At 45.7% G+C, this 27815-nt stretch overlaps 1 protein-coding gene and 1 pseudogene across 2 annotated transcripts in view; one reads left to right on the plus strand and one right to left on the minus strand.

Annotated features, from left to right (window-relative positions):
• The window catches only part of DENND1B (DENN domain containing 1B), a 2623009-nt gene that overhangs the window by 1419973 nt on the left and 1175221 nt on the right, over positions 1-27815 (plus strand). The gene's annotated exons all lie outside the window — the stretch shown is intronic.
• Positions 8294-9537, minus strand: LOC138538179 (14-3-3 protein epsilon pseudogene; annotated as a pseudogene).

A 27815-nucleotide genomic window follows, 5' to 3' on the forward strand; every position in this document is an offset into this window, starting at 1 on the left:
TAGTGAAAGCAATATTTTGTAATTTAAGATTCAGTATTAATAATACGTTTCTTTTTTATTTAAAAATAGAAATCCCAATTCCTGATTGAACCTTCAGCACAGCATCAGTGTACACAGCACAGAAGTGGGCTGTGTATAGAGGCTGCAATTCTCTATCGTGTTTCTTTTATGCTAATTTCTTATTAATTTATGGGGATTTCTATTGGCAACGACTGTGACTTTATTTGTTTGGAAATCAAGTGAAAGATACATTCAGATGTTCCCTATAACCTTACACGAGTAAGGGATAAGCCAGAAGATGGTGGGCAGGTTATACCCGGTATTTAGCAACAATTTTTATAATATTCTCAACTAGATCTCGAAATGCTTGAAGGTGGATCCTGGATAGTTTGCTGTGGTGATGGACAGAGCGTTATTTTTAATCGTTTGTTTCCAGGAAATCTGTGTAGCCCGTTGTCGTCCTCCCTATTTTGCTGCAGCCAATTTGAGACTTGCAACATAATTTTCTGCATATTCCTTAATTTTTGCGAGTCAAATGTAAGTCTTTGAGAAGTGTTTTTTAAAAGTGACTTTCAGATGGTTGGGCGTGTAGCTAAAGTAACAGTGTCATCTGTTTTGTAATGGTGTTTTGAAAACGCGCTATAATGTATCGTGCAGTGGCCTTCCAATCGAAGTAGCAGAGTCGTGGGGAAGTGAAGTGATGACATTCCTATATGCAGACGTTATGCTACCCAGTGATCCGTGGCTGCCACACTGCAGTGAGGTGCAAGGTGAAGACTCGTGCCTTTCACCCTAAGGAGCCAAACACTGCATGTCAGATAGGCTAGATTTCTGTAAGGTGACATTGCACTTATTAACAAGTTGGAAATTGGATTGTGGCATTCATGACACATTTTAATGTCAACGAATATCACAGAATTCTGGACTGTATTGCACTGAAATAAAAAGGCATGTTGTTTTAAAAGTGAATTCATTTTTAAGACAACCAATACAATAATAAAATTGTCTCCCATGACATTGTTTTATTGGTCATGCCAAAGTCACAGTTTTTAAAGTGACGTCGTACAGAAACAATTACATGTGATAATTTAAATGCAACTTCCGCTGCCTTTTTGTTCACATACGTTAGCTTACCAGCTTCTTGCATCACAGCTATCACTGGCACAGTCACACTTTAACCACTCATGCATGCGTGGACATCTAACTACCACGGCACCACTAGCTATGTGAATCAAGACTAACATGGAGGATAACCGAAAAGCAGGATTCATCGTTCGTCACTGAGAGCCCGCAGGCATCGGGGCGCCAACAAAGACACAAGGGACGACATGTATGTACAGGACTCGCAAGTAAATTAACCTAGACTTAGTGGAAAAGTAGAGCTTTTGACTGTCATCAGAAAATGGTTATGTTCCTTCAGTAATCTGATATTTAGTGGTAGCGAGTTCCAGATCTTGGCAGCGACAGTGGGAAAACATCTTCCACATCTATTAACCAGTTTGAATTTAGGATTTACCACTAGTGCTAGAGCTGATGAACACATCTTTCTTGATGGCTCATAAGTAGACACCAAACCTCTGATATACCTTGGTACCGAACCGTATAGTGCTTTATGAATCAAAGTTGCCGCCTTGAACTGTAGGCTGGCTGTGATCGGAAGCCAGTGGAGATATTGATGGCATTGAGTAATGTCTTCTCTTCTTGATTCTTTTTTTTTTGTGATGATGCATACTGCATCATTTTGTACAAATTGTAGGTCGTGTAGGTTTTTCTTAGAGGCCTCAATCAAAAGGGCATTGCCGTAGTCCAATCTGGCCAAAATAATAGCCTGTGCCACTGAGACACAGTTGGGTTCCGAGAGGGAAGGTCGAAGATTTCTTAAGTTTCAGGTAGTATGAGCAGTTTTGCATAGTTTTATTGATATATGCTTCAGAGTTTACCAGGGAGTCTAGGTGGGAACCCAGGGTTTTGGTCTTGTTTGAGACTTGGATGCTGTATTCATGGATGTCGAAAGCATGATATCTGTGGTCAAGTTTGGATCTAGAATTCTCCGAGCCAAATATTGTAGGCGTGGAACTTTAGCTCCGCCCCTTTACCCAAATTAGGCCCACCTCTAAAATTAGTAAGTGCGCCTTTTGTCCATAAAGCAAGTTTATTGTACAATGGCCAGGAGGTGACTTAGATAACATCGAAGAGTCAAACTAACTGTGGTCTCACTGAACCACACAAAGAACACACATTATTTACAATTTGTAACAGTTAATACACAGCCTCAGATAGCGTTACAAAGTCATCCCTTCAAATGTGATTCGTTGTCCTGTACAGAGAAATCTAAGTCCCACACAAATCATTGGGCACAGACGTTATAACACAATCCCCAAAAAACCTATAACTACAAGGTTTACATTTTTAACACACCCCTTCCCAAAAGCCTCTCCAGATTTGGTGGCAGTTACACAACAACAGTATTCCTATTAATGGCGCACACAGACCTACCCCAAATATATATATAAGCACATGACTATGAGAGAAAGATGCGTAGATTCCTTTTGACCCATTTGTGTTTGCTAACCGCATTGCCCAAACCTGTCATTGTCCGAATTATGACTTCTATGTGGCTGACCTTTTTCTATTCACATGAGTTCCATCCACTCACTGGCAACACAATTGTTCTCTTAAAATGTATTACTAGTGGTCTCTGCAAGTGCCCCAGGAGAAGCCACCTGCTTCACACAACCCCATGAATTCACAAGATGCCTATCTCTTATAACAATGAGCTCTCCAGTTCACCAGAGATCATATCATCCCTTTCCCTCCAGCACTTGAGTCATCTGCAAACTGGCTGCAGCTACCCCATTGATCGACCTGAAAATCCTGTTCCCCAACTGCTGACGAAGCCTTAGCAAACCTTTGCCATGATGGCGAAAACACCCTTCTGATTAATCCACAATGCAGAGACTCATGATACACAGAGCAATCGCACCTCTTATATTTCATCTCTTTTACTAAATTCGAAAAACACTTCCCATACGTGTATACCATTATGTGTGCATTTTATACCTATTATTATCTCCTATCATAAGCACCATTCATAAAGCTAAACTCCATGTGGACATATTAATTGCCTGCTTTACCTTAGTGGGGAGAGGCCCTTCGTGCAACAATGTTTCATCGTTATATTTCTGCCCGCGTATTCTTCACAAAATAACACAAATGTAACACTTGTCCCATTTATCATAAATATTGTAATATTTGCGAAAGTGACAGAAATGATGTGTCCAGCCCCCACAGTCGGTGGTATGGCATGCGAAGTTCAAACTTTTCCAATTTCCCAACAATATCAACAGTTAAGTCTTGTTTGCCTTAAAACACATCCAGTTTGAGTTCATCCATGATTTAATGTGATTGTAAATAGTTTGCATATGATTGGAATCGAGATTGTAATCGCCTTTGAGATTGAGTACCAGTTGGGTGTCATTGGCGTAGTTGGTGAAAAACACCTTCAGCGCATCACGTAGGTCACACAGGGGCCTGATGTAGATTGAAAAGTAGTGGGGACATACAGGCCCCCTGTGGGATGCCACAACTAATCTGGGTAGTGGGTGAAAAGGAATCACCCCAGCAGACTCTAGAGCATCAGTGGGATAGAAGTGATTGTACCCAGTTGACTGGACTGCATAGTCCTGTACCTCCTAGAGTAGAGAGAAGCCAGTCATGCTCAAAGAGATTGAATGCTGCTGATAGGTCTAACAAAACATGCGTTCCAGTTTAACCCCTATCCATGATGTTCAGCATATGGGTTTGGAGATCCAATAGGGCGGTCTCGCTGCTATGGTGGGGATGAAAGCCAGATTGTCTTGTGTAGGATGCCTGTTGTTTCCACAAATAACTGGTATTGTGTGGTGTCACTCGTATCCAGGATTTTCAGCAGGAAGTTACAGTTTTATAGGCCTCAGATTTCTTTAGGATCAAAGCCATGTTTTTTACTCAAAGTATGTGATGGTAACCTTTTTTTATGGCATCAGGAACCTAATTAGTACGAAAAGAGGAGTTAAGAAATCTAACCAGAAACGGGGCAAAAATCTGTGTGCTTGAGAATAAGGTTGGGTGGAATTGTTTTCTGTACACTGAGACAGACGTAGTGTGGACAGTGTTCAGCATGTCAGAAAAGGTAATGGGGAGAAGGAAAATTCTGCATGTCTCTCTGTGGGTGCCGTGTTAGTGACTGCAGGCATGTACGTCTGTGCTTAGCCTAGTTCTTGTCTGATCTTAGAACAAGCCCTATCTACCCTAGCTTCAAAAGCCTGTTGTGTCTCGAGACAGTCCTGATCAGATGGACAGAAAAATGTACCCGATGTGCCTGATTTTGTTATGTTTTTAATGATTTCAAAAAGCTTCCTTGGGTGGTTATTGCCATCCTCAATCTGTTTGTTGAAAAGGTTGCTTTTTGCGTCATAGATTGCAGCTTTGTATATTTTCTCTAGATCTCTCCAGTTTGATTTGTTTCTATCTGAAGGGTTTTTAAGCCATTTCCTTTCTGAGTTTCTTTTTTTCTTCTTCATTATTGTAAGTTCCTGTGTATACCATTTAAGATGGGTGGTGGTGTCCCTGACTAATTTGTTTTTCATCTGAGCCACTCTATCCAGCATGGAGCCTATCGTGTAGTTGAAGGCTTTTACAAGGGCCTTGGGTGGGTCTGACACTACGGTGGAAACCATAATATGAATTAGGCTTTCATTCAGGTCACTAGCAGTGATTTATTTAAAATTACGGTTTGAGTTTAGCTGGATTTTCTTTTTTGGCGCAAGGATTTTGTAGGTAGATTTGGAAGACTATGGAGTTGTGGTCTGACCAGATACAAGGTGTGGTGCTTTCAATCTGTACGGGCAGATTCCTGTCATGGGTTGGTGCATTATTAATGACATGATAGTCAATGTTGTTCTAGACCGCTTTTAAAATAACAGCTTCTTTATCAGTGTTGCCGTTATACCACCGGTTGAAATCTCCAGCCAACAGGGTGGAACAGTTGGGCCCCTCTGATTCTTTTAAGATATGAATGAGCTCCTCATTGAAGTTTGGTGTGTCAGTTGGGGGGTGTTAGACTACCACAAAGTTAATGCAGCTATGAGGAGTGAGAGTAATTTAAACATGAAGGATTTCACCATTTGAGTAAACACATGGTGTTTGAAATAAACTCAGATGTTACTCTGCAGTGGTGGCTACCCCACCCCAAGACTAAGTGTTTTAATTCTGGCAGATGATATCGTAACCTTCTGAGATAGCTAGCACAATCATAGGACCATTATGTCCATAGCCCTGGTCTCTGTAATGTACATCACATCTAAATCGAAGATACATTCATGTATGTTAATGGCATGCGTACTAAGGGGACGTGTGTTTAACAGCACACATTTTAGTGGTGTGCTAGAGGGCAGAATGTTATGTCATGGTATAAGAGAACCAATCTTTGTGTCGTGTCCAGGTTTTTGGCCAGAAATGCTCTATGTGTCTCATCTGTGTTTTGTTCAGTATTTACTAGTTGTGGTGTGACTTTCTGAGGCTGGCGAGGGTTCAAAAGGGTGTCTTTATATACAGCCTCGGTGTCTGGAGGGTGTATGCCCATAGTTGTAGGCTTTCCTACTGCATGTATAGCCTGTGGGGAGACTTCGCTGTCATGTTCCACAGTGGCTGCCTGAAGTTGTTTTGGTGGCGTAGTGTTCTGGAAGTCTAGTTTAATTCGCAGGTATTTGTCGACTAGTGCCAATTGCCTTGTTTTTTGAGCGGCGACTATGACGTTTATACGGTATCCCATTGCTGGAAAAGGGAGGAGGTATTTAAATAAGCGAGTTCTGGGATCTCTACAGAGCCTGCCAAAGTGAACATACCCAGTATCACGTAGATACGCACAGTGACAATGTGCTTACCGAGTAATAATCTTGCTTTGTAAATGTTGCAAGGCGGTTGGCGTCTTGCCGTCGCTGCTTGGCGTGGACCCGTGAAGACCGGGCTTTGTCTCGGGTGCACCGGCGCTGGTGTGCCTGGTCACCCAATTTGTGTAATGCTGGGGGTTCTGAAAGTGCCAGCTCCTGAAATCATCATGTTTTCTCAATGTTCAGTGTCTAACACTGGATTTGCAAATGTGAGCGCTGTTTCAAAAGCAAGACCCTAGGGACCTGCATGCAGCATGAAAAGGGTAAGTCAAGTCCACAATTTAGTTTCAATTTGGTTTAAACAAGTTTTACAGCGGTGGCGGTCAAAAACATTCAAGAGCTATTACCACGCTTACAGCACACTCTGAACACAAACAAAACAGACCGTACAGCTTATGAGTTACTCCAGAGCCTGCATGTGTTAGCGTGAACACACTTCTACTCTACATTCTCGGTTACAGGATGTCTGTGGGAAATAGTTGTGAGACACTGGCAGCACGTTTGGAAATAGAAAGAGGCACTGAGCGGTAGCTGCTAGATCGGCGTATGTTAGGCCAGAGTCAGCTGGTTCATATTATTAAAACACCATGGAGCTAATTTTATTTTAAAAAAGTGTAATTTGGCGGCAGGAAGCAGTTATGTTTGCACTGCAAAGTAAATGGCCAAATTTGTGTCATTTGCACAGCAGAGGGCAGATGTCCAGGGCAAAAGGTGGCTTTTGCACTGCACTTTAGCATTCCGCCGTGCAAAGTGAATAAACGCTGCCTGGCATGCTCACATGCCAGGCAGCATTTACTTTTCAATTTGAACGCCGCTTTCGCATGTCGGGGAGGGTTTAATTTCAATTGTGGACACTGCCTACTATGCGCACATGGTAAATCAGGGTTCACAATTACAATGAAACCTTCCCTGAGTTGCAAACATGTCAGGGATGGCTTACCTTTTCCTCTGGTCTGCGGTGGACCTGGGGCTTTCGGGACGCTGGCTGTCAGCCGGGTGGTTTGGCCGCTGTGCTATGCTTCCCTTTGACTTACGCCAGCACCTCATGGGAAACGTCTCTCCAGGCGACTTCACTTCTTTCTGCCCCTCTCCTGCTGTTACCGGGATGCCTGGAGGTTCTTCTCCCTCTTCTCTTTGGTGCTCCTTCCACACCAGGCCTCTTCTGGGTGGGGTTGCTATTCTCACAGCGTCCACCTTCGACTTCTCTCTCAACCTGCACTGATGGACTTGGCGGTTCCTCCAGGGAGGGTTTGTCCAAAACGTGGGTCTTTCCTCAGTTTCTATCATGGTTCTGTCTATAGAATATCCAGATGGACTAGACCGCTTGTGGTGTTCCCGCAGGGTGCTCTTAAGCACTCTTCGCTTCTTTGTCGACACCATAGTTATTTTGATTTCCTCCTTAGGGTTACTAGTGATCTTCTTCGTCCCACTAACATTACAGGATACACATGGTTAGTCCCTCTCAGCATTAGGTAATAAAGTGTGATTGTCTATTTTACAGAAATACATTAAGGTATTTGTACCTATGTTACCCTGCATAGGTAGAGCGGATAAGGGGGAGGTGGATACCGTGTTCTCTCTGTGGTCTCATCCCTCCTCCCCTAAGGGTTTTACCTCCCCATGTGATCCTCCCATGGTGCACTGTCTTCTCCCCCCAGGGGGACTATTGGACTGTGGCCGCACTGCCCTGGTCCCATGGGAAGGGTTCCCCCCTATGAGAGAAGGGATGACTTCTAGGGATTTGTCACACATGGTTCCCTTACTTTTTGTCGCAGCACTGTTCCTGGATGGCAGGCGAAGAGCACTTTTCTTTTTTGATGCCTCCCTACTGGGGATTTGAACATGGGTCCTGCTAGGAATCTGCTGTTGCATCTTGCTAAGCTATCTTGTTTATTTCAAAAGCCTGTTTGCGACATAAAGTCCATTCTCTTTTATTTATTTATTTATTTATTGTTTGCCATTTTTAATTTAGATTTGTTTATTTAAGTTTAATGTTAATTCCATGCTGTGTTTCAGTAAGAACAATGACAGATTCTGTATCTGTGGCTCCAGTCAGATATCCAGTAGTACAAATCGGCTGCAAGTTACACATACTGAACGAAAGAGGTTGAGCAAGAGAAAGAGTAGGAGAGGATCAAGAAAAGAAATTTGAACACGCATGCAGGCCTTTCAACGCCACCTTCAATGCTAGCCTGCTTGGAGGGGGGAAAGAAAAGGAAGGCAAGAATGAATAGCAACGGACTCTACAAATCCCACCAGGACCAGGTTTAAGCAACATTTTTGCACAGTTTGGAAACACTTTTTACAGCAGACCCACTAAAACACTCGAAAATAGCCCCCCAAATTGAAGCTCTATACACCACTCATTTTAAACAATGGTATGAAATTCAGTTTAAACAATTAAACAAAGAAAAACCTCCAGCACAAGTTTGTACAGTGTGACTGATTCCAGCTCCTCTATGGTCTAATGAATTTCACTCATAATAAGCCTAACAGTTATTTGTGCTGGATGCACCAAGATAATTAATAATGCTGAAAAAGCCTCTCTACAGTCTCAGTTAGTGTCTTAAAGAACCTAAAATGGCTGGCGGCAGGGAAATCCACAGGCATTCACTCTTGCCTTTAAGAATTCTTTAACTGTGTAAAATAATTCCCCGAGAACCAGTGTAAAAGTCAAATCTGGCGGTCCTCAGAGTGAGACAGGGATTTTAGGAGGGGGGGGACAAATATTGGTTCTCTTCTTGGCTTCAATGCCTCACTGGTTGTCATCTTCTACATCTTGCAGGCATTCCTTATTCTGTTCATCTCCATCTCCCTGCATGTCTGAAGTCCATAGTGTCAGGTTATCACGTAACAATTGCATGATAAGCGTTGAGTCCTTGTAACTTTCTTCGTTCAGTGTATCCAGTTCTGCAATGGCATCGTCAAAAGCTGCTTTTGCCAACCTACAGGCACGGTCCTGGGAGTTGAGAATTTCATAATAGAATACAGAGAAGTTCAGCGCCAGGCCAAGACGGATGGGGTGCGTTGGTGGAAGTTCAGTCATTGCAATGTCACTTGCAGCCTTATAAGCCACCAGGCTATTCTCTGCAGCTTCTTTCCTATCATTTGATGTGGCAAATTCTGCAATATACTGGTGGTAGTCTCCTTTCATTTTGTAATAGAAAACCTTTGACTCGCCAGTGTTCGCAGATGGGATGAGATGCTTGTCCAGTACACCCAGAATGTCTTTACAGATATCCCTCAACCGTATGTCGGTACTCTTTCATCTTGGGGACTTTCTCATGCCCACCCTTGTTCTCCTCTTTCTGTTCGATGCTGCTGATTATTCTCCAGGATGCTCTTCTAGCTCCAATAAAGTTTTTATACGCAACGGAAAGCAAGTTTCTTTCTTCCACCGTCAACTCCACATCCATGCCAGCAACTTTCTTCATAGATTCAACCATTTCGTCGTATCTTTCGGCCTGTTCGGCCAACTTGGCCTGGTACACGCGGTCCTCTCGCTCTTGTTCCATGCTGTGCGGGGCGGGGATGGCGCGCAACGGGGCGGATGGGCACGGATTCAATGTCGATCACCGGGCACCGCTCCCTGTCTCACTCCGTCCGCGGCAAGTCCATTCTCGAGCCTCATTGTTCTGCATTCGCAGTGATCAGTGTTTGTCTTTTGCATTTAAGAACAATTAAAATGAAATCGCTGCAGGCACAGCTGCGAGTGTGTATGTATTTGGTAGAGGGTAGGTATAGCTCCACCCCTGTGGCCATCTTCAGATTGTTACCCCATGTTTCTCTTGCTGGAGTCCTCGTGCTTCGCTCTTCGAAAATCGTTAGCTTTTTGGGTTTTTTGCCTATTTTTGAGAAATGTCTTCATCTCTTTATCGTCGTGTTGTGACTACAGGCGGCCGAGACCCATTGCCAGAGAAAATCCACAGTCCATCATCAGATCTCCAGCTCGTGTCACCACAGGCCCAGGCTTGGGCCTTTCTCGAACACCATGGCAGATGCCACAAAGAAATGTATTTCAGATCCTGTGAAAACTGCGGCCTGAAGAATATCTTCATTGAGAATCGGCACATCAGGTGCATTTGCTGTCTTCATCCTGACCACGATGCGGATGGATGTCCAATTTGCCAGTCATTTTCCTTGAAGACAAAGAAGGACCACCATCGGAGGTTGGTGGTGTGGATTGTAACGGGGAAGGCCTCTGTTGCAGCTCCGGGCATAATCATCTCTCTCCTAAGGCCGGAAGTTCCAAATAGTGTGCTCTATCCAGTAAAATTAGGTTGAGGTCCTTTGAGGATGCTTCCTTGGCGAAGATCCAAAGAAGGTTAAATCACACGCTTCATTGCCTTCCTCGTCGACCGTCATTGCGGCTGCGGGACTTAGTTTGAGAGAGCCCGGTCGGCGGCTCAGTCGATGGTTAGCCTACCGGCAGGTGGTATACCTCCGTCCGTGAGAAAGTTGCTGGTGTCAGCAGCCAAACACAGGTCTTCATCGAACAACAAGTAATCAAAGGACCCGTCACCAGCTCCACCGGTGTCTATGCCATCATGGACACAAGCCTTGTCGACAACTTCATCCACCAAGATCGTCGCTCCTTCTACGAAGACTGCTCTTCCATCGATAGCTGCAACACCAAGAGGTTCGTCCACGACTGTCACTGTTACCACTGCGATGATTACGACGCCCAGGGTTGCCCTGCTGCCTAAAACTCAGCCAGCAGCTCTGACGACAGTCCCGTACAACAAGGGCACCTTTTCCCACTCTGCAGGCTCCCGTCATGCCACTTTCCCTAAGGGCTCTGATTTAGTGAGACGCACGCCTCCAGCTCTAGACTTCCTGCCCAAGCCCACCATGCATCTGCCACCCTTCACTCTGGCACCTCTGGGATACCCCAGAAGGTCTCCAGCAATATACACCAGCTCTGAAGAACACTTTACAGAGGAGTTTTGCTTTGATCAGAAAGGGGGCCGAGGGGAACCTGACCCCATTCTGCCTATGACTCATCAGTTGTCACTGATGCATTTGATGACTAGGCTCCCATGGATGGGGGCCCTGCGGATGTTGATGCGCCCACCAGGGCCTCTTCCCCCAGTCGAGATTGGTTCTTTACACTCTTTAATATCGAAGGCTGCCAAGCATTCAACCTGGTGCCGGAAAAAAAGAGAAAGCAGGGTTTCCTTCTTGAACAACGGGAGTCCTTCAAGAAGACCATCATATCGGTCCCCTTGATGGATGGCATATGGGAGGATAGCTTAGCGGTCAAGAAGGCTCCTATGCCACTCCCGCTAAGCGTGACCGGTTGAAGAAGAAGTATCGGGTTCCAGACTTGGCCCGTAGGTGCCTCAGGACCTGGCCCTCAAAAGGCTCTGTGGTCTTGGCCAACACTAGAAAGAGGTCTTCAAACCTCTTCTTTGTCCATGGTTCCTCAGGACTAGGAGGGTAAGAAGCTAGATGCTGCAGGAAAGCGCATCATCACTACAGCAGCTTCAACCATCAAGGATGCCAACGTGCTCGCCATCCTGGCAAGGTGTGACAGGGAGGTATGGTGTAAGTTAGGGCCCATCCTCAACTTCCTCCCTGACAATAAGAAGGCCGAAGCCTTGGCCCTGTTCCAGGAGGGGAGGTGGATTCTGACAACGCCATCACCGTCGCTTTAGACCTCATGGACTCTGGCTTTCACCATATGCGGAATGGTGTGGCCCTCCATTGCCAGGGTTGGCTCAAAGCCACCAACTTCTGCACAGATGTAAATATCAAGGTAGTTGACATGCCCTTCAATAGCGACAACCTGTTTGGCATGGGGGTCGTAGGGGAGGCATGGGATCACAAGCAGAGACTGACACAATGGGTACAATTTGTAAAAAACCTTATTTGAATAGTTGAATAGTTGGGATTGGAAGAAATCCTATTCTGCCTTAAAACTAAGATGGGAGTAGCCTGGACCATCAAATAATAGCTCAGTCCTAGTGGTGTCTGTCAAATCAAAATGGCCTATGCTAACAAAAACCTATTGCCTGCCCTTTCTCCTGTACAAAACAAAATGTAAAGGAATAAGGTCTACAAAAGGAAAAATCAGTGTTGAAATGATAATGTGGTTGAACCAGCTCGCCTCCCCACATGGTCTCATGGAGTAAAACGATACTTGTAGGCTGGATGACGCACATTGGCTCAGCTTTCAATACAATATACACAGCTCAAAACGTCGTGGATCAAGGCCTGCTTGGCCTTCCACGCTTGAGACTTTCTCTTTCTTCCAAAATAATGGCTTATCCAAAACGTTCCCAAAAGATCTTTTAGACCTCCTTCTGTCTGGCTCAGATCTGCTACGATCAAGTTCAGCACAAGTTGCAAGGGGGGGGTCTCCCTTCCCCAAGCTTATTTAATTTCATGTCTCCCTCAGTCGAGCTCAAACCATTCACAATAACTTTCAACACAAACGTTGGGTCTCCCTCGGTCGTTCTCGGACCCCTTTCGGATGTTGAAAACTTTCGAATGTGCATGTCTTATTTGTGAGACCCCTGCAGTACCACTTTGACTCAAAGTTCACTGTTACTTTCAGTCTTCCCTTCTCTAGGAATAAATCCTCTTCCTTTTACTTCTACTGTTCATTCACTTTCTTGCTTTAAACAAAGTACCTTTCACAGAGGCTTTTGAGTGGGTTACTTCCTTTCTCCATTACTTAGTATCGCTGAATTACCAGCTGTTCTTTACATCAAAGTTCAGTCACAGGGCTGCCTTACTTCGCGTCTCATCCACATCCTTTGTCCCGGAAGTTATATTCGTTTTTGTGTTCCGCCTTGCTCAAGTGTCTTTGGTTTCTGCCTTTTATTTGTGTGAGGAGAGCTAATTGGTATCGGGTGTATGCGCTTAGGATTAAGTGCCTGACTTTGCCTGACCCGATTAGCGAGACATAGCAAGTACGATGGTTGCAAGTCAGTGTTGCTATTCTCAGTCATCCTCTTCCTCGACCCAGTGTTTATGTAAAAAAAGAGGGTGGGGGTTTGGATCTCAGACCATCCTAAAAAAATAGGATGCGTGTGATGAACAAAATGAGGGAGAATACCGCGTGTCGCCATCGGCTATCTCACCCCCCTTCCCTGAATTCCACTCACCTAGGCGATCCTCCTGCACTGGTCCACCCCCAGGGTCTAGATTCAAAGGTGATGGCTGTGCCCTGGCCACCTGTGAGAGAGATCCCCAGGGACTAGCGGTTGAGACAACCTCTGATTTCTCACAGGGTGGACAAAACTCTTCAGGCCATAAAGACTGACATTGAGATGTTGCGTTCTCTGGGCACCCTTCAGCAGAGGAGGCCATCCTTTTGTTCCTAAAAGGGTTTGTTTTCTTCTCCTGCTAAGAGTGCGACTCTTTTTTCCAGGCATATTTGCTATGTGTGTTCTAGGCTATTTTTTGGTGTTTGTCTATGGGGTTTTCCTCTCCTCCATAGGAACCATCTTTATCCACATGTGTTACACAGCACCCTCCGTGCAGTGACACAGGGGTGTCGTAGCAACCCCCAAATATAGACTCCATACCCTGGGACTGACTACTGTCTCCCAGAGCATGTAAAGTCCCCATTGACTTTACTAGTCAATCTTTATGAACAAAACCAGTACAACCCATATTACTATCGAGGTACTGGAAAGGGTTAATAGTTTTTCCCTTATGTTCATTTTCGAGAGGGTACCGTACAGTCCCTCTCTCAAAAGTTTCTGGCTGGTGGCAGTGGTTACTACCAAAAATATTCGACCGCAAATATTTCCCTATGGGATTTTCCCATTGTTCGAGGCTACCACATTTACTGACAGCCTCTAACATACCGCCAGTTTATTTTTATATTAACTTTACTCTGGTAGGTTTTAATTGCTGGAACTTTTATATCAATTCTTTCTCGTGTCTTTCTCTAAACTCCTAACCCAGGTCGGGGATCCTTTGTTTGTCCTTTTGGCGGGCTTCTGCCAAGAAGCCCTCCTTTCGGCACCACTGAGTCTGGCGTGGATCCATTGTGTGGGAGGGGGGAGTAGGACCCCTGGACAGGGTTGCCTCAGCAACCCATGTCGCACTCTGCCCTGGTAGGCTGGAGCGTCTCCCGCCAGGATGACCACTCCACTTTGTGAGTGACAGCTAGGCTGTATGAATGGGGATCTTTTTGCATAAAAGCAGGGTCCTGAGGACTCGAAGAGCAAGACATCGCCACTGGAACTAAGAAGCTGAAGAGGAGAGAAGCCAAAGACATCTGCAACAACAGAACCACCGGTGAAGCCCGGCTGCAGCGTCTCACCACTTTTCTCCACACGACGAGAGAAGATCTTCATCTGCAAGAGCCTTCTTCCCTTGAGCTGGTGGGGCCAACCAGTTTGCCAATTGCCTTCCTGGACCTGCCTTGGTCGAATCGCCAGTACCCTGTACTCGGAGACCGGATAGCCAGGCACCCGCCCACCCGGACCGCGATTTAAAGGAGCGTACCTTTTATTTCGTTTGGCAACACCGCGGCTGATTTCATCCCTGGGTAGTGCAGTGACCCGAACCTTCCTCCACGACGAGAGCCTCTCTTCCTCTACAGGATCTCCCGAGCTGCAGGAACTACCAGGAACAACCACCACCGCAGGAGCCTCTTCTTCATTTTAAGGTACTTTGTTCCGCCAGGCCGCCCTTTTTCGTTGGTAGCACTAAAGGTGTTTTAAATCCTTTACCTACCTGTTAGGTTGGCCGCCCCTATCTTCTAACATTGTCTTTCACCTTCTGCATCCACCTTTTCGAATCGTTTAACAAAGACTTGACTGCAGCTACAAGAACATTTTGCACCTGGGCCCTTTGCGCTGTACCACTGACTCTGGCACAGCTGACTCTGGCTGAATTTGTTAGAACTTCCTTCTCTAGATTGCTTCTCAACTTGAACTGTGTTGATGCACCTAATTCTTATAACCACCTTTTCCTTCCCATTTTTTAAACTTGTGGAGTGCCATTTTACTCGGTTTTCATTTAAGTATTATACATGCTAAAGTACTGCCTTGCCTAAACTTGTTCACAAACTTATGGGAAGTGTTGCTAGGGCGTTTAAGAATATATTACTGTATAACTTGTGCTTTCCCTCCCTGGTGAGAAATTGCTAGAGTGCCATTTGTGTTTGGTTTTCACTGTGCCGTTTTGCTCAGTTTTCACTCTTGCTCAAACTTGTCTACAATTTAACTAGGGAGTTGTGTATACTTTTCTTGACTGATTTTTAACTTGCTTTTATAACTGTGATTAATGTGTTAACTTTAGAAGTGTGGAAAATAAAAATATATATCATTTTTAATACAAAGCTTTGGTCAGCGTTTCCTTGTGCCATAGTATTATAGCCCTATTGTGTAAACCCTGAATACTGCTCATCTCCCTCTTGAGATAAGTCTGACTGCTTAGCCGCAGCTACCAACTAAATCTTTGTGGTACAGACTGATACCAAAGGGGATTTATTGCTCATACCTGTAGTCTTAATCTTCTGTAGTGCTCCCTAAGGGAACTGCACAGGATTCTGCCTAACATAGCACTCCTGCTCTACCACCAAGATGGTTTATAGGGGATGCTCCCAGGCCTCCCAGCCCTATGGCAGTGGCTCCCAGTGTCGTTGCCCCCCTCCCCCCCCCATCGAAGACGCAGATGCCGGAGCAGGCCTGAACCGGGCAGGACTCGTACCTCCACTCTGCACCAAACAGCCAATAGAGCTGGTCCCTCCGCGCCTCCTGGACTCCGGAGTGTACTCCAGATACGTTCTGGTACGGAAGAAGTCAGGGGAGGCTGGCGCTCAATCCTGTACCTGCGGCACCTCAACAATTTTCTCAAATCCCAAAAGTTCAGGATGACCACGTTGCAGCACATACTCGACAAACAGGTGGAAGGGAATTTCGTGGCGACCCTCGACCTGGAAGATGCCTACTTCTACATCCCCCTGTTCCCCTCTAGTACCCCCTTCATACTTCTCTTTATCTTCCCCGTCTCTCCTATGATTTCCTATCTTCCTACTACTCACTTTACTCCCTACTCTCTCTCCCTTTTCCTTCCTTGCCCACCCCCCCTCTCCTCTTTCTCCTCATATGCAAATTCTTCTACATATTGTTTTTCTGGTTAGATTCATGTATATTTTTATTGCTTCTACAATTCCATGTTTGATGTATTCTTGTTAATCTGTAAAGCACTTTGGATTAAAGCGCTATACAAAAACAATAAATACAAATAAATACAAATCACAAACACCAGCAATTCCTGTGGTTTGTCATTCAGGGGTGACATTACCAGCTGAAGGCCTTGCCCTTTGGCCTAAAATTGGCCCCAAGAGTACTGGCCAAATGCCTGGCTCTGGTGGCAACGCATTTGCGCTGCAAAGGAATCCACGTTTACCCATACCTGGATGATTGGCTCATCCGGTCCCGCTCGCTGGCAAACCAGCACACTGCAGAGACCTTCAACTTCTAACTTTGCTAGGATTCTCAATCAACTGTCCGAAGTGCTGCTTAGTCCCATCACAGAAATTACTGTTCCTGGGTTTCCAGCTCAACACAATCTCGTGTCTAGGAACTCCCTCGGAAGAGACATAACGTCCAACAGCTGTCGACAGGTTCCGTGGCAACAGTGAGGTCCATCAAGTCGCTGCTGAGGATACTGTCTTCCTACATCCATCTAGGTCCTCTTCTGCTGGCTGCAGATGAGACCCCTTCAAGAATTTCTGTATGCCAGGTACCAACAAGTAACAGGCACATGGACCAACAGAATTATCATCAATTGGGCATTCCGTCAAGCCCTGCAATGGTAGTGTGTTCGTCCACACCTGTCACAGTGTGCTCCCTTTCAGATCCCTCCGTACCAGTCTGCAGTCAGGACCGATGCCTCTCTGGAGGGTTGGGGAGCACACACAGGACATTCTCACACTAGAGGCATCCTTGAACTGCGGGCAGTCTTCTGGGCCCTCAAGTCTTTTCAACCTCAGCTCCAGGGAAAGGTGGTGTGGGTCTTCACAGACAACACCACCACTATGTTTTAAATCAGGAAACCGGATGGGACGTGCTCCCCGGCGCTCTCCTTGGAAGCACAAAATCTGTGGCTTTGGCCCATTGCTCAGTGCTTATTCCTCGTCCCGTTTAACCTGGCAGGGACACTGTCGTAAACTCTCTCACCGGGGAGCTGAGGTCTTGCTATGAATGTTAGCTTCAGTAGGCTAAAGTGTCTTGTATCTTAAACGACTGGGGTCTCTCTTCGATCTACCTCTTTGCAATGCCTGCCAATGGCAAGTCTCAGAGGTTTGCCACCAGATATCCTCAACTGAGGAGTCTGGGAGATGCCTTCCATCCCCGTGGGAGGGCCTCTTCCTGTACGCTTTCCCTCCAGTTCTGCTGTTGCTATGAGTGATCAACACACTAAGGCGTTGCCACTGCAAAGTGATCCTCATTGCACCGGCGTGGACCAGGCAGATCTGCTACTCAGACCTTCTCCATCTGTCGGTGGTCCTGGCCATCAAACTGCCTCCACTTTCCAACAACCTCTCCAGAGAAGGAGGCTCAATACTGCACCATAACCCGGCATCAGAGCCTCATGGCCTGGTTCCTGCAGCCTTAGAATTTGGACATTACTCACTCATTTGCAATGTAAGCAGACCCTAGCTGAAGCAATTAGAAGTGCTTTACAGTGTGGTGCAGAACATGGATGATTTCACCACTGCATGTAACTGCTCAGCAAGTTTCTACCGTACCGGCTCTTGCTGGCCAAGGCTGGCCTCGCCCACGCCTCTATGAAGTTCCTCCTAGCTGCCATAGCCTGTAACACGTGGACCCCAGGCAAGAACTCCCTGTGGTTGCACGGGCTCATTAAGGAGTTCCTCAAGGGCATCTTTAGAACATTCCCTCTGGTGAATGCTCCTCCGCCAGCATAGGAGCGCAACGTGGTACTGTTTAAACTGACGGGGCCTCCTTTTGAACTAATGCATCGAGCCCCTTTGAGGTTTCTGTCGTGCAAGACTTCCTTCCTAGTGGCGTTCACCTCAGCCAGGCGGGTTGGGGAGATGCATGCCTTTTCCTGTAAGCCTCGGTATTTTTCCTTCCATGCCGCTAAAGTGGTTCTACAAACTCATCCTCCCTTAATACCAAAGGTTCCGGTGAACTTTCATCTTAACAAACCTTTGGTTCTGCCAGTTTTCTTCGCAAATCCTTCTTCGCTTCGCCTGCTCAAAGGGCGTTGCATTCGCTGGATGTTGTGCATGCCCTGAAGTTCTATGTTGATTGCACAAAGAACTTTCAAAATACGTCTGAACTTTTTGTCAATTTTGGACCTGTGGGACATGGGATGGCCCTGTCTAAGGCTTCCATCTCCATGTGGCTCTCTGACTGTATCATGCATTGCCATCGTCTGGCTAACAGGCTGCTTCCAGGCCGACCGAGAGCCCATTCCACCAGAGCCATCAGACGACAGCGTTCCTCTCTGGTGTTCCCCTGCTCTAAATATGCAAGGCTGCTACCTGGAGGTCTACCCACACCTTCACAAGAGTCTACTGCGTCGTCGGGGATTCCAGGGAGGAGTCCAGGGTCAGCCAGGCACTGCTGCACAACCTGTTTGCTTGAGGTGATTCTGTTCCAGGGGTACGTGGGTTGCTTCTGTGAGCTTTGCCACCTCCTGTGATTGTTTATATGTACTGCTGTGTAATCGTATTCATGAGCATGTGACTTACCTATAACTCTTGTTCTCCAGCATGGGTCTTGTACAGATTCACATGCAAACCCTCCCTCCTTCCCCACTTTGACTCTTTTAGGTTCCTACTGCCACTTTACATGCGCTACCAAATTTAAAGATGGCCACTGGGGTGGAGCTTAGGAGGAAGAGTGTCATTGGCTGACACTGAAGGCCGATAGAGGAGACAAGCAGGGTTTTACCTTAAAGTTAAACTGCTTCAAATTTACCTCAAATTCCCAGCCTGACAACAAGGAATATTCATGAGCTTTTGAATTCATACAGGACCCATGCTGGAGAACAAGAGTTACAGGTAAGTAACATGTTCCTCATTTAAGATTTCTTCCACTATGTTTTTTCAGTCTTGATAGTACAGTGGTGAAAGCAGAGTTGGGGGGGAGGTGAGTGGAGAAATAGCAGGACCCAGGAATGGGGTTTCTATTGGTGGGAGAGAAAGTGAGGGTAAGTATATGGCTGGTGGGGAGCTGGAGTAAGGGAGTGGTATTCAGGGCAGAGGGGAACATAGTTGCACTACTTTTTTTTTTTTTAAACATTTTGACGCTTGTAGAGGGGAGTCAAAGTGGGAGTTTTAAATTCAATAAAGCTGCTTTGTATGGTGTTTTCTGAACATAAGGTAGTTGGGTTAGATGTGAGGTGAAATTGAGAAGAACTTCCACAGTTTACTGCCGGGATATGATTTTTCCACACTTCGTCCTTCTGATTTTTGGGATGTGTAGCAGTCCAGCGTCAACGGCTCCAAGATTACTGCATCAGATCTCAGAGTCTAATTTAGAGATGAAGAAGTCTTGGATGAGTCCATGGAGTGCTTTATGCATGCATCCTTGAATTTGTTTTTGTTTTTTGAGCAGTGGTGGCTTGTTTATTACGGGCTATGACCCTCCAGTACCCTCGCCCATTATGGAGGAGTGGAGCCAGATCATTGTAAACACTAAGCACTCCCTCAGCTGCTTTCTGCAGCTGAGGGAGCACTCCTGGGTTGGCTTAAACTGTTAAAGGAAAACATGGTTTTCCTTTGACAATTTCTATTCTCCAGTCCGCATCCCCAATGCACCATGCAAGGCTGTGGACATTTTGCTTCTCCAGCCTTGCAAGGCCCATTGGAGATTCTGGCTGGGGAATTGCACCTCTGAACATGAGTTGGGGCACTCCCACGACTCCTCACACATTTAGGCAGTCTTGGGTGGTTGCTTGGGAGCTGTAGCGGGTCAGAAGGAGTCGGACACATTAAGGACATTATGGATTCTAGTTAAGAAAATTATATGAAAAGCCTAACTCGCCCCATTGCTTAAGGGTTCACCCTGCTTAGCCAAAGAAACTAAAGCTGCTAGTCTGTCAACAGGAAGTCCCAAAGTAAAAATGTCCTTGGTCCAAACCTAACTCTACCTGGCTCTACCACTTGTTTAACCAACTTGAATTCAGCCAAGAAAAGATATTTCTTCTCCTGGGCTTCTTGTAGTTTCTGATTGTCTCTGTATGGAAATGTGTCTCTGACACTTGTGTTTCTTAATGCAATCTTCTATGCTAAACTCTGGATGTCACCTTCCATGAACTCTTGTAGCTCTTCTAAAACACTCCTGGGTAGGTACTCTCTTCAAGGTTATGCTTCTTACAGCTTGTTTTGAGATCATCTCTCTTACTCTTGTCTTCACTTGTGACCCTTTCACAGTCTTTCAATTAATCCTTGGCTTCTTTTCATGGGACTTAATCCCCTTTCAGATTCCCCCACTCCTGGATTCTCTCTTTATTATCTGGTTCTCTTGACAGCTTTATATCTTATTCATCAGAAACGGTGCATGGGCTTTGCTTTATCCACTCTTTGTTGATTTATTCGTAACACCTTTCACTTTCCTCCCCAAGATAATTGCCTCTAGTCCCTCGTTATTCTCTTCACAGGGTTATTTGTTACTGGCTTTATGAGCCTTTCACATTGGCAATAAAACAACTTTATTCCTATTATGTCGTTTGTATGACTGGCACGAGTTGTGCTCTTAATGTGCTGTTGCCCCGGCTGCCTCCCGCTTTTCCTATTCTTCCTGGTACCTTCATCTGCATAGGGGACAGGTGCACTGCATGTAGCCCGCAGGCCAAGTGCTGCCCGGCATTTTGCTTTTTCCAGCCCACCAAGGTTAAAGACTTTCCTAATGGAGGGAGGCCCGCAATTGCCCTCAATTAGGAAAGTATTTGTTTGCCAATGCTGGGCCGGGAAAAATACTGACCCTCTATTGGTTCAGTGCAGGTCTCGGGAGGATAGCTGAGGGGCAACGTGCTTGCCTTGGAAGCAAGACGACATGGAGCACCACAGGTTCGATCCCCGGGTCTGCACTTAGAAACCTCTGGGTACTAAGCGCGTTATAAATAACCTATCATATCATTCACTGTGCAGCTCTTACGAGCCACGTAATGCGTTTGCTGCACCAATAGAGGGGGCCAGCACTGCAGCTGGCGTGGCTAAGGGTTGTTGCTGAAAGGCATTTCAGCCTTGCCATACCAGCCACAGTACAAGTTTGGAATAGGCCTGCCCACCCACCAGCCCGCTTACTGTACGGGAGGCATGGTATCACAAGTATGAAACTGACACAAGAGGTACAAGTTTCAAAACCTTGATTCAATTTTAGGGGTTTGGAAATACTTCTTCTTCGCGCTATAGTTACGATGGGAGTAATCTCTACCTTAAAATAATGAAGAAAACAGTCTCTGTCATATCAAAATTGCCTATACTAACAAAGCCTAATGCCTGCCCTATCTCTTATACACAAAATGTTTAAACAGGAATATTTATGCAACAGAAAATCAGTGTTATGACCTAAAGGTTCAAAATGGCTGAGTCAGCTCTCATCCCCACGTTGGACAGCACGGAGTAAGGCGGCCCCTGTAGACAGGATGACACACTGTGGCTCAAGTTTTCAAAACAAAGGCAGTTCAAAACGTGGGTTGAGGCCGGCCGGGCCGTCCACGTTAAAGTCACTTATTCCAGTTCACAAAACGTTCTTTCACATTTCAACAAAAGTTCACGTAGGTCTCCCTCAGCCGGCTTGGACCTCTCAATCAACAAGTACCTGATTCAATGTAGATCTCACTCAGTTGGGTACGGACCTAGCAATCAAAGCACTTGCAGGGGTTCCCTTCCTTAAGCTTAAGTCACATTCGTTGGGGGTTCCCTTCCCCTCACTTATCACACTTCTGGTCTCCCTCAGTCGAGCTCAGACCTTTTACTGATGTCAAAGACTTTTGAATGTGCAAGGCTTTTACCATAGACCTCTGCAGGACCACTTTGACTTGCTATTCAGCTCACACTCTTATTTTATTTGCCCCAGTGTCTCCTGGTCTTGGTAGTTCAGTACCATTAGCACAAAAGTTCAAAGAAATCTTTCTCTTCAAGCATTCACCTTTTCACTTCCCCTTTTGCCGGGGTTACTCTTTACCATTACGCATTCCAAAGTTTGTTCACTTTGTTGTTTTATAACAAGATGGTACATACTTTGCAGTGACTTTCAAGTGGGCTACTTCCTTTCACCAGACCACTCTGATCCTCTGTATCACTGTCCTCACAGTTATTCGTAATTTAAAGGTCATCACAGGTCTGCCATCCTTTGTGTCTCTGCCACACGTGTGCAGCCTTCAATTGAGACCTATATTGTTGCAACTTCAATCGCCAACTCACCGGCTGTGTGCATTCCTTTCTTGTCTTTGCAGTTTTAATTCACAACTCAAGGTCAAGAACACAGGCTTGGCACCGGGGAGAGTCGCTGGCATCCTTGAAACACAATGCAGTCTTCTTGTCTGGGATTTGTCCAGCTCTGCGTATCTATCACGGCTCTTCAGAGGCAACAACCTCCTGCAGGGATCTCCTGGGTTTCTCTACCCTTTGCTCTCGTCCCTCTGTCAGTCGCTCTGCTCCAGTAGGTTTGCCTTCGCCCCGGAAGTTCTGCTGCTTCTCGTTTTCCAACTTGCTCAGTGTGCATCTCTTTTTCACCTTTTATCCGTGTGGGGAGAGCTGGGTATCAGATGATATGGGTATCAGATGTATGTGATTCAAATTCAAGTGCCTGACTTTGTACGGCCCGATTAGTGGGACATGTCCAATGAGATATGTAAGGTTTAACGTCTTTACTCTTTCGCCCTCTTCCTCTGCCCAATGTTTGTGTAGAAATTGGGGGATGGCGGTGGGTGTGTTGTTGGGACATTTGAACATTTTAAAAAATAGGATTGGGTACGAGAAAGGGAGGAATACTGCATCTCACCATCAGTTGTCTCATCCCCACTCCCCGAAGACCCCTTAGTGAGGTGATCCTCCCGCACTGGTCCACCCCATGGTCTGGATCCAAAGGCGATGGTCGTGCCCTGGCCACCTGAGAGATTCCCAGGGACTAGTAGCTGAGACACCATTTGATCTCTCACATTACTCACCCGCTTGCTCGCCTGCTTCCCTCTCTTCCTCCTTGTCTGCTCACCTGCCGGCCCAGGTAAGAACATTCTTGTTTTGTTAGGGGGGGGTCATGGCGTTTTGTTGGGGGGTGAGGGGGCATGGGGATGGTGTTTTATTGTTGCGGGTGGGGGGGTCATGAGGAATGGAATTTGGTTGGGGGTTGGGAGCAATAGGGGGAGCCAAAGCCATCTAGTTTGGTGGGAGTGTGAGAGACACATGGGGTTTCCTGTTTGGGGAATCCAGAAGCATGCTGTTTGGTGGGGATTTTGAAGGGTACCGGGGCAATGGCATTGGCGGGTGTGAGGGCCTTTGGGGGGGGGGTCCAGGTCCATGTCATTGGTTGGGGGAATAGGGTGGGGACCAGGGCCATGCCATTGGTGGGGGGTAGGAGGGAATAGGGAGACCATGTCCATGCAGTTTGGTGGGTGTCGGGGAAAATGGGGGGCCAGAGCCATGCTATTGGTGGGGGGTGTGGGATTTTAGGGGTGGTCCAGGGCCATGTCATTGATGGGGAGAATAGGATCATGCCATTGGTGGGGGTTGGAGGGAAATCTGGGGCCAGGGCCATGCTGGGGGGCTCAAGGGCCATGCAATATGCCATTTGGTGGGAGAATGGGGGTGACAGGGCCATGTGTTTAATAAAAGGGGGTTGAAAGTGTTTCCCGTCATGCCCCCAGCCGATCACCGCCCGTCCCCTAACAAATTTACTTTTCAGCTCACTATGGACACACTATAGGCACACAAGGGTATATTCGTCCCTCACGTCGACTCACGCTCTGATATTCTTCTCCGTTGTCAGTTTTCCCATTCTGAATTCTCAGCGGCATCTCATTCTCCGCTTCTGCTCAGCCATCTATGGATGCGGGTGACAGGGAGCTTCTCACGCTCCCAGCTGTGATGGTCTTGATGTATTTCAGCGAGCATCTTGCCCACCACGTGGCTTTCATGGTCATGCCACCACCAGCTCCCGGATGCTTCTCTCTTCTCGGGCAGCAGTTTCCCCGTTGCCGTTCTTGTCGGCCCCCTGTCGTCTCATTGTGGTGTTCCTCACCAATTCAAAGGTTGCAGACTCCGTGGCTTGGCTCTGCTCTGCCCTGATAGATTCACGTCAGCATTGCCTGCATCCAAATAGGATATGTTCTATTCTTCTTTAGAGCAGGCAGTCCCATATATGCTGATATGTTGGGCAATCTAGGGAGTTCCTCATAGGGATGGGAGTCCTTGTCCCCTAAGGGGTAGTCACTCCCAGCAAGGTCCCATGTGCCCCTAGGGCAGGTATTGCAGAGAGGGCTCACCTTCCTGGCCTCAAAGGGTTGGCTCTCCCTTGGGGAGAAGGGACAAATATCATTGATTCATCACATAGCAGTCCATCAGAAAGAGCACTTTCCTTCCTGGTTCCCATTTGGGCAGCAGGGGGGCCAGAGGGTTTCCGTGTTATATGGGAGACCAGCACGTGGCGGGGAGCAGATTCTGGACCAGGTTTGAAGGTAAGTAGAATGTCATGTTTATGCATGTGTGTGTGAATTAATTAGTGATTCTATGAGGCATAGGTGGCTGCTAGTTGCGTGTATGAAGTGCGTGCGAATGGGTGAGGGAATGTTGAGTATGCTCTTATATCAGAATACTGGCATACATTGGTGCAGCCAGAATGGAAATGTATGGACATAGGTAGCATGAAAATGTTTTTTATTGGGACCAAATGCATCATGAAAACGTGGGAAACACTCCTGTGTATTGTTTGCAAAAGGTCTGGCTCTTTACCCAATGTTTCACTTAGTATGGTGTAAAATGCACCACTTTAACCCACTATACAAAATATTATTAAGGCCAGTGATATGTGATCGCTTCAATGGAGAGAATGTAGGAGGCGTGTAGCTGCATTTCGTACCCTTTGTATGTGAAGGACCTGCTAGATTGATCATTGAAGTGAGTCTTGTAAAGTAGTGGCAAATTATGAGTTCAGGTTACATTTCTGGGGTGGTTCAGTTTGCTTCTATTTGTGAAACAGTTTTTGTGCTAGGTGTTTGTATCTGTGCATTCCTAGCTCTCATAGATTTTATATATTGTTGCCCTTTTCACTGAGGTTGTTTAAATGTTGGCATTCCCAACATTTGTAGGCCACCATTTTGTATAAATAATAACCTTCACTAAAAATAAGCTGATTTGATTGCATTGATCTCTTTTTTTGTGTAAGTTAATATCGTGCGTATTGTGCTTCCAGACATTCAGATTGTAATGCATTTGCATGTGTGTATTATGGCTTCATGGTAACTACTTCACATGTGTTTGTGCGTTTGCATATTTTAAACATGCCATCCATGCTTAGATGCATTATGAATGCAATGTTATCTGAGTCCTGTGTGTGTTATGTGTACATTACAATTTTTTATTTGTAGTTGATTAATAAGGCGCTTTCGCTAAACCGCCCCACACATAATAAAAGACAGTACAACAATCAATGGATTGACACACATTTCATCCAAAAACAGAGGAATTACGCAATAGAGACAGGAAGATTACTTTTAAAGGTAGTCCTAAATAGAGAGTAAGAAGAGATGGATCGTATTTGTAAATGCAAGGGCATTCCAGTATTTAAGGGCCAGAAGCTCAAAAGAACGAAAAACTGGACTGGGCGCAAAGGGGTTTGAGAACAGAAAGAAGAAATTGGGATTTAGAGCGGAGAGAACGAGAGAGAGTATGCATAGAAACCAAAGAGCAAAGATAACCAGGACACGTTCTAAAGTAATACAGAGAAAGCGAAATTGAAGACAGGCTTTGAAGGATAGCCAATGAAGAGAAAGAAGGGCAGAGGAGAAGGAGGAACAGAGCAAGGGTGCGGAAGCAGAATTAAGGATCCAGCGCAGAGAGGTCAGGTGAGAAGCAGGAAGACATGGGCAATAATCGAGATGAGGGAAAATAGGAGAAGTGATCAATAGCTTAATAGCATTATTAAAAAGATGAAAATGTCAGGAACGTGCACTATTAGAAATATGCAAATAAAAAGAAATTGAGGAATCAAAAATGCCTGTATTGCAAGCAGGGGAGAGAAGGGGGAGAGATTGGCGGGGGAAGGGTAGCAGCTGGGTAAAAAGAGGATTTCCATTTTAGTGGCGTTTAAATGAAGAAAATGAGCATGCATCTATGATTGGATGGCAAGTAGACAATCCGAGATAGCAGAGCACAAAGAATCAGAAAACGAGGAGAAATAAATAATTGGGGAATCTGCATAGAAGTGTGCAGGCAGCCGAAAAGAAGAAACAATAGCTGGAAGAGGCGTAGTATATAAAGAAAAAAGGAGAAAACCTAGGAGTGAGACATGGCGTACTCCATGGGTGATTGGAAATGGGGGCGACTTTGATCCACCCCAGGAAACTGAGAAAGAGTGATCAGAGACATAAGACCTAAACCAAGCAGAGCCAATAAAACCAAAAGAGTGTAGATTCCATGCACAGTATCAAAGGCCGCTGAAAGATCAAGAATAATAAGAATAGAAGAGAGTCTGGCATGCCTAGTGGAGAACAAAGAATTAGAAACTGAAAGTAGAGCCGTTTCCGTAGAATGGAAAGGTCAAAAACTAGATTGAACGGGAGGAAGCAGAGAATTGAGATCGAGATAAGAAGGGACTTTAGTGTAAATCGCCCGCTCTAAGATCTTGGAGAGATAATGCAAACCAGAAATAGGAGGATAGACGGTAAAGAAGTGTCCAGAGTGTTTTGTTTTTTAAAAGAGGAAGAATAGTGGTGGAGAAAATAAAAAAGTGGTTAAGTAGACGGAATGGCATAAAGAGGAGAAGCAGTAGGGTGAGCATGTGCAAGATAACTGGCAGCGTCAGATGCGGATAAAGTCAAGGATTCAGAAAACAAGGAGGATGGCTGAGATCAGTAGTTAAGAGACTTAGCAGTAGGTGGAGGCACGTAAAAAAGTGCAACATTTGAAATGAAAAAATACGCGAATTCAGTGGGGGAAAGTGAAGAGGAAAGAGAAGGATTAGCTGCATATCGCATGTCCCTATTGTGTTGACGGTGAAACGCGCCAATGAATATTGCATGCCTTTGATTCATGCATTACAAATGTAATTTTTCTGCATATTGTGCGCTGTGTATGTATATTACAGATGCATTTTATTTGCCTTTGTGTGATCTATATTCTTAGCGTCATGCTTGTGTTCATTGAGTGTGCGGATTGAGTTAATGTGTTGTGAGCATAGTTCATGCGCACAGCAATAGTCCGAGGGATAATTATGTGGGTGGACTACATGTGCGTCAGTGTGTTTGCGGGATGTGTGTAATGGTGTGTATGCCTGTATTGTCCATGCATAGTATGTGTTGCTTTTCTGTGATCTAATATTGTGAGTGGTTTGTGAATACATATTCATTCCAAGCGGTTTTCTTTGCCTTTTGTGGTCAGTCCTATTGCATGGGAGCTGTGAATGCATATATGTATTCCACATGTGCTCCTCTGGGTGATGGGCTCATGCCTCAACCACACACATTGCGCATTGGTGTAACTACGTGCATGCTGTACAGGGCTGAATTATAGAAACGTGTTTGCGTTTCTAAGAGTTTCTAAGAGTTTGGCTGATCAGATTTTCAACGTGTTTGTAGTGTGAATGCGTTTCAGGTAAGGGCTAGGGTTGTGCTGAAAATCAAAGCAGACCATTTCCAGATCTGCGTCCCGTAATGTGGTTCTACGTAAAACCCATTGCACAAAAAATACATAAAAAAACACCCTTCTTCCATTACAAA

The sequence above is a fragment of the Ambystoma mexicanum genome, chromosome 1q (assembly GCF_040938575.1).
Source record: "Ambystoma mexicanum isolate Mex_15411 chromosome 1q, UKY_AmexF1_1, whole genome shotgun sequence".
Lineage (NCBI taxonomy): Eukaryota > Metazoa > Chordata > Amphibia > Caudata > Ambystomatidae > Ambystoma > Ambystoma mexicanum.